We start from the raw sequence: 7,835 nt of genomic DNA on the forward strand, positions 1-7,835 counted from the left end.
AATCTTTGGTACAACTACACAAATTTAGTTTAAATATAAGTACAACTAATTATACATAAAAATCCCAAAAAATACAACTATGTGTATAGCGAGTAGAACTTGAAACTAGGAACAACTATGTTTATATTTGCGGGACAACACAGTTTGACCACATGCGGTCTGATCAACATTATTTTAAGATTATGAAATTTATGAATTTGACCCAAATAAAAAATTCTCTTACGAGAGAGAAGAAGTATTTTTGGTTATAAAATTCACGATTACTGCTAAGTTTTAATATTCATGGGTAACGTTATTAGGACTCATAAAATTGAGATTCAATTTTTATTCCTGATTTTAAAATTTAATTCATCACGAATTGGTATAACTGGTACAATTTGGTATAACTGTCCAACTTGTTTATGGTCATGAAGATCAAATTCACAAGCAAAGATGAGTCCTGACTCTCGAGATTCAGACTCGAGTCTTTATTTGATCTTTACCTTGTTCTTTAATCATGTTCCTTAGTTCATCGTCACTAAGTTATACTTACTTGTGCTTTGGTCCCTTTATTTGAATCTTGCAATCTAGATCCATGTGTACCAAGTATTACCAAGGTGTACGTAGTTGTACTAAGTTATACTTGTTTGTGCACAATTTTTAAAACAAAATTTCTCAAAATTCGATCGAAATGAAGAAAATAATTTTAAGTTATACATATATGGAGGTGTTAGTAATTGAAAGAGGGAGAGACTCGAAATCCAAATGTTGTATCTTTTAGTTTCATAAAGTTTTTAGTTATAAAACCAAACTAGTTTAGAGTCATAAGGTTGCATCTCCTCCTTCTTTTTCTTCTTCTTCTTCTTTTCTTAATGGGGTCTTCATGTTGGCTTGGTTCTTTGTACAAAATTTCTCAAAATTCATAAAAATTCCTCACAAAATTGGTAAGAAGAAACTGATTTCGGAATACATAATTTGAGGGTTGTTTTTAGTTATACCAAATAGAAGTAAGATGAAAAATCACTTTTTGTGTGAAATGGGAAGAATATGATTTTGATTGAATTATTTTTAGAGATTTGAGAGGGAGTAAACAACGATGAAGGAGAAAAAAAATTGGGACTTTCTTTTAAGAGTTTTAATCGATCTGGAGAACATTTGAAACAAAAAAAATTGATTTAGAGAAGGTTTAACGAGTTTGACCCATGGTCATGGAGTTCGGGTCTTTTTTTATCCATTTACATCGGTTGGGTTGGTAATAAACTTGAATGGTAAAGGGTCCAAAAGTCTTTGGCTAATTTTCCGATTTAAAATAAGTAATAAAAAAATTCAGTTTTATAACAAGAGCATTTGAGATCAATTGTTGGAGAGTAGAGAGCATTGGAGAATTTAACCCACACGTGCTAAGATCATTCTTCTACAATTTCTAATCCTTAAGCGTACATGCTTCTGCATGTGTACGTACTAGTCTTCCCTAGCGACCAAAAAGGTCATATCACTTAAATCTCACCAACCACAAAGTATCAGCATGATTAGATGTATTTCCATATGATTACCTAGATGTATGGACTGGGAAACAAATCTACAGACCATCCTTCCGGAAACAAATCTACAGACCATGCCAACTACCACTAGCCATTCTGATTTGTTACTGCTTTCGGAAATCGTATATAGATTATAATTTCTAATTTTTCAAATTAAGTTTTCACTGAGCAAAATTCTGTTTACTATTTTGATAAGAATATCTTTTAATTTCATTATTAAATTCATTAATGAGAAGTTGAAGAGATAAATAAAACAAAATTCATCTTTTTAAAATATGATAAGAGAAAAACAATATCTACTACAATACTCAAATCGCCAATTACGAGGAGTATCATTTTGTATAATTGTAGCAGCAACATTGTGGTACTGGATGACCTTTAATAGTATAATCACATTGTCCTCCATCATAATGTTGTCTTCTACAGTGCATATAGCATTTCCTATTTCCATAAAACTGCGCACATGCCTCAATGCAACGAGCATATGGCTGGATCACTGCAATTAGACAACCCAAGTTACATATATGTAAGTATTCGAATAAAATACTTCATCTTTAGATAGCCAAAAAATAATAACATAATTTTAACAATTCTCTTCAAATGATCAAAGACAATTAAACAAAGACAACTCTACAAATGATCAAAGAGAATCGAACAGTAGTAACTAACCAGTTTCTGCCGAAATGTTGTTGTTAGAAAACGAAATTGTCGTTATGACTAGGAAGAAAATAGTCACAAATGTTTTCGGGATAGCCATTGTACAATTTCCACTATAAATTTTTTGAGAAATATAGATTTTTTTTAATAGCTTCTTGGTCTTCATCAAAAGCTCTTTTATATGTTTTTTCTTTTTCTTTCTTTAGTAAAATCTCACATTTCAGCAACTATTTTGTATTGATTACCGTTAGTCAATGTTCTATATTTGTTTAGGTTGACTAGAATTTAATATAAGGTTTGACTAAACTTATTGTATATCTTAATTATAAATCTGACTAAATATATATCTATATAAATATAAATATATATATATATATATATATATATATAACTTTATTATAGAGAAATGCCCTAAAATACCATCTAAATAGTTTTTCTTCCTCAAATACCACACATTACTTATTTTTCCAATTATACCATTCATTAATAAACATAATGACTATTTTACCCTCACATTTTATAATCCCAAATTGGGTTAAGAATTCAATTATTTTCGTAGTAACTTTTCCACGAGATCTTCTTCGAAACTTTCCCGACGAGATCTTCCGGCGATAAGCTCCGTCGTTGTATTCCATCATTTCTGGCGATATTTGTCAACTTTGGCTAGCTCTGATGTCAGTATAGTGATCGATCCTGCTCAATTTGGTAGTGGTTCCTCTCAATTCGTAAGTTCAATTTGGTAGTGGTTCCTCTCGATTCAGATCGAGATCTAGCCTCGATCGCAAGGTGATCTCTAACTTGATTAGTGACTATGATTGAGTTATATTCAGTTTGTGGGGAGTGGAAACAAAACGATAGAGGAGTCTGAGATTTTTCAATTGATTCTAAAAAAGGAGGATCTCTTACTGAAGTAGATGAGAATATTTCATATAAGGCTTTAGCTGAGATGTTAATTGAAGATTATGGACTTGATTGTTTAGTGAATGATATCAAACTTAGCTATAGGCTTTCTTCAAGGATCAATCTGATGGTAGAAGACCCTCCACCAATGTATTTGCGAAATGATCGTCAAGTACAGACGTTTATCAGGAAGTTTCAAGATGACCCTGAGTTGAATCATTTATGTGTAACAGTAAGTGAATACACTGTAGTTTTCTTACTGCATTAGTATGTCTTTTCTATATTTGATGTTGTTTTTTTTTTCTTAATGTAGCTGCCTGTTTAATCTGGCAATGTCGAAAGTAATACTCAGTCAACTACTTTAGAGAACACCCGATGCATTCAAGGTTTTCAGTTTTCGAATAGTGATATATTTGTTGCATCAGTTCGTTATCTAACCAAGGTAAACTAGGCTCTATTTTTTTACTCAAAATACAATGTCTTACAAATCATAGAATACATAAGTGCTTTTTGTAATAGGTGCTTTCTGTGAGTATATATAATAGAGTCATATATCTAGTTATAATCTTTCTTTGTTCATTAAGAAGGATATGGTGAAATGAAGTCTGATATCTATATGTCAGGAAAGTCATCCTAAAGTCTTTATCAGATATAAAGGCATTCCCTAATTGTTACATTTAAAATGTGCTTATGTTTGTAGGAGTTTCATGAACCAAGTGGAAGTGGTGCCACAGTTTCTGAATCACATACTGATACCTGTTCAACTGCTGAAAAATTGATTTATGATGGTATTCCTATAGGTTTTTCACATCACACTCAAACGTCTGATTATATACATGAGGGGAAATATTTCAAAAACAAACCAGAGTTGATGATGAAGATGCGGCTGTTTGCACTTGAGTTCAAGTTTGAGTTCAGATCTTTGTGGTCAGACAAAACGAGATTGATATTGGGATGTGTCGATCCTAGTTGCAACTGGAAGATGCGTGCAATGAAGCTCAAGTCATCTGATTTCTTTGTAGTGATTAAGTATATGGGAGAACACAATTGTGATAGAACGTACAGGAATGCAGACCACAGGCAAGCCACTGCAAAACTTCTTGGTTCGTTTATCTGCAGTCATTTTGCAGAAAAGAAGGCTGGACTCAAGCCAAAACAGATAATTGAGAGAGTTAGATTAGATCATGGTGTTCATATAAAATACAAAAAAGCTTGGAGAGCAAAAGAGGCAGCTCAGATTTTGGTTAGAGGAACTCCTGAGGACAATTACCACAACATAGCAAAATGGTTGTTCATGGCTAAGGAAAGAAATCCAGGATCAATTGTTTATCTTGAGAGGGATTCTGGTAATAAGTTCAAATATGTGTTCATTGCATTCGGTCCATCGATAAGAGGTTTTGATTTGCTGATAAGAGTGATTGTAGTAGATGGTACCTTCTTGAAAGGGAAATTTAAGGGAACTTTATTAGTAGCTACAACACAAGATGGAGATCATCACCTATACCCGATAGGCTTTGCTATTGTTGATTCAGAAAATGATAAATCTTGGAATTGGTTTTTTATGTGTCTTCGTACTATCATACCTGATGCACCAGATTTGGTGTTTGTCTCTGATCGTGCATCGTCCATTGCAAAAGCACTTACAGATTTGTATCCAGCATCACATCACGGAATCTGCAAAATACCACCTTGGAAGCAACATCAAAGTAAGTTTCAAGGGTCAATCATATTTGCCACTTGTTGAATCTGCAGCCATCGCTTATACTCGTGAAGAGTTTGCTAAAATATTCATCCAGATTCAAGATGCAAATCCTAAGTTGGCTGAGTATTTACAAAAAAGCTGATTTCAGAAAGTGGGCTCGTTCCAATGTTCCTTCAAATCGTTACAATATTATGACAACAAACATTGTAGAGTCATTTAATTCGATGTTGAAAGAACCACGAGAGTTGTCAGTTCTTTCTCTTCTGGAGACAATCAGGTTAACTTTGACTTCGTGGTTTCATGAGAGACGTGAAAAGGCTACTAAACATGACAAGCTTGTCACGCCGCAAGTAGTGAAGAAGTTGGTATTAAGGTTCTCAGATGCAATGACACTTGACGTTTTCCAAGTTGATGAAGACGAGTTTGAGGTGAAGGACAACATTAACAAGTTTATTGTTCACTTGAAGAACATGCATTGCAGTTGCTGTGTTTTTGACATCGACAAAATTCCGTGCATTCACGCCATTGCTGCTGCGAAGCGTTCAAATAGGGATGAAAACCAGTTTGTTCATATTTGCTATTGGACTGGGACATGGGCTAAAGTATATGCTGAAAGCATACACCCGAATGGAGATATAAATGATTGGACTTTCCCTGATGTTATAGACGAATTCTTTTGTGCACCTCCATTTAGTAAGCCAAACAGTGGGAGACCACCAAAAAAAGAAAGCGATCTGTTGGAGAATTTGGGGTGCCAGGTTCGAAGTCTCAGAGCCACAAGTGCAGTAGATGTGGCACATCAGGACACAATAAGAGTACATGCCGACTTACCATATGATTATTGGTTAGTGACAAAGCTATATGTTGAATCTGTGACATTTTTGGGATATGTATTTTAACATTTTTCATTTTTTTTGTAGGTGTGGTAGAGGATGACACAACAAGGATGATGTGTTTCATACTTTACAATACTCTATTCTTTAATTTGAATTAATAGTTTTCATTTGATTGGGTATCCATTCTGTTCTATGAAACATTAAGACAACATATTTTTTACTGTAAAGGAATGTCATCCTGAATTTCAGAATATCCTTCCTAAATATAATTAAGTTTCTTAGCAGATGCAATTTGTGTTACCTTTATGTTGTTATTTATGAAAGCTTTCAGTTTCTTATATGCACATTGTTGTGTTTTTGTGTTTTTATAGGTTGGGAATGCATTTCTGCATCATTATTTCTTACATTACATACCTTTATACTATTAAGGAATGCTATCCTAAATAACAAAATATATTTCCTAAAATAAATAGTTATTATTTCTTGATATATGTCAAAGTGAAACAACCCTTCTTTTTTTTTTTTTAATTTACTAGTGGTCTCATACCCACTAACAACCTAGATACAATCAACAACAGCGGATAACCAAAACAGTTCCAATAAACCAATAAAAATTCCAACATTAACAATCCAATGACCAACAAAACAATACTCCAAAACTAACAAAGAAATAACTAAGTTCCAACATCCCACAATGTTTTATCAGCTCAATTCTAGCAACCTAACAATGGCTAGACCACAATCAATCAAGCCTCTAGAACATCCTCCTCCTCATCGCCCTGATTCCACGATCACACTTTGCCTTTACCTTCACCACAAACACATATTGAGATGCATGAGTATTATTAAAAATACACAGTGAGGCAATCCTCCCATCTACTGGGCTATACACACAAGCATTTGAGAATTTAATGTCAAGCAATCATCAACAGTAACAATCAAACCCGGAAACAAGCAATCGTCGACCAACAAAGGTTGGTGTCGACCGACATCATACCAGTGTCGATCGACACTGACAACCTGGTGTCGACCGACATCATACCAGTGTCGATCGACACTGACAACCTGGTGTCGACCGACACTCCCAAAGATTCTCGAGCCGTCCTCGCACAAGTGTCGACCGACACACCGAAGGTGTCGATCGACACTAATGCCAAGCATCGTCTTCCTCAACGCTCTCTCGCAGATTCCCGCTTCTCCCATTCATCTCAAACTCATCCATAAGTCATATAAGGACGTAGAAACATCAAACAACCACAAGCAAACAAGGAATCAATCAAATAACTCAAAATCACAAAGAAACATAGATTTCTCAAGCTTAGATAAGCCATAGTCATGCGCTCACCTCTTTTGCAGGAAAAACTGGCTCAAACACAGCTGTACCACACTCCTAGCAATCTTCTGATGCAATCCCAGCAATAGATCTCCCCAAAAACCACCACAATCTCTCCAAAACTCAAGAACACTCACAAATCTCCTTTTCTCTCTCTCAAACACTTAAGCGGCGACAAAAGAGAACCTTCCTAACCCTTTTCGTCGACCCACCCTTAAATATGACGATTTAGGGATTTCAAATTGAACCAAACCAAACCAAACAACAATTAAATCAAACCGGTCGAAACCGAAAAAGATGGTGTCGATCGACACACCCATGGTGTTGATCGACACTCATACCAAAATTGCAGTTTACGGTTCGCGGATGTTACAATTCTCCCCCACCAATAAGGATTCGTCCTCGAATCCTGCAGCACGGTCCATCAGTCAAGGACCTCCGTGCCACCGTCAACACGGCCCGCACATCCTCCGACTGGACTTAAATACCGTCAGCCAAGGTTTTCCGTGCAACTGTCGCAACCCGAGGTCTCCCTCTAGTCAATATACTCACATCCAAGAACCTATTTGCTCACAACTCAGTGCTTCCCCCGTCGGTGGTCGCAACCAACGAATCATGCCGACTTAATCTACGGCATCCAGGAATTCACTCACATACATTCCCCCCGCTCTCGGGTCGCAACCCTCGAGACATACCGGCTCACTACCGAGCTACGGCTCACAACTACGGTATCCAGTGAGTCCCAAATATCCCGCTCTTGGGTCGTCACCCTAAAGCGCGTTCTCGGATCGTTATCCAAAGCAACATACCACTCCCACCCTTCGAACCAAAGTCCATCGAGCTATCGGTATCACATGAATTGGGCCCTCACGGCCTTGAGCAAACAA

General features: G+C 36.0%; 1 long non-coding RNA gene and 1 pseudogene across 1 annotated transcript; one reads left to right on the forward strand and one right to left on the reverse strand.

Annotated features, from left to right (window-relative positions):
* Window positions 1-1,706: 1,706 nt before the first annotated feature.
* Window positions 1,707-2,345, reverse strand: LOC147950020 (uncharacterized). The gene is made up of 2 exons (XR_015596246.1): window positions 2,190-2,345; window positions 1,707-2,016 (listed from the first exon to the last, which is right to left on the reverse strand). It is a non-coding gene; the product is annotated as an uncharacterized LOC147950020 (long non-coding RNA).
* Window positions 2,346-3,785: 1,440 nt separating this feature from the next.
* LOC104709441 (uncharacterized) lies at window positions 3,786-5,715 on the forward strand (annotated as a pseudogene).
* The last annotated feature ends 2,120 nt before the right edge of the window (window positions 5,716-7,835 follow it).

Source organism: Camelina sativa, chromosome 1, assembly GCF_030686135.1.
Source record: "Camelina sativa cultivar CO46 ecotype springtype chromosome 1, ASM3068613v1".
NCBI lineage: Eukaryota > Viridiplantae > Streptophyta > Magnoliopsida > Brassicales > Brassicaceae > Camelina > Camelina sativa.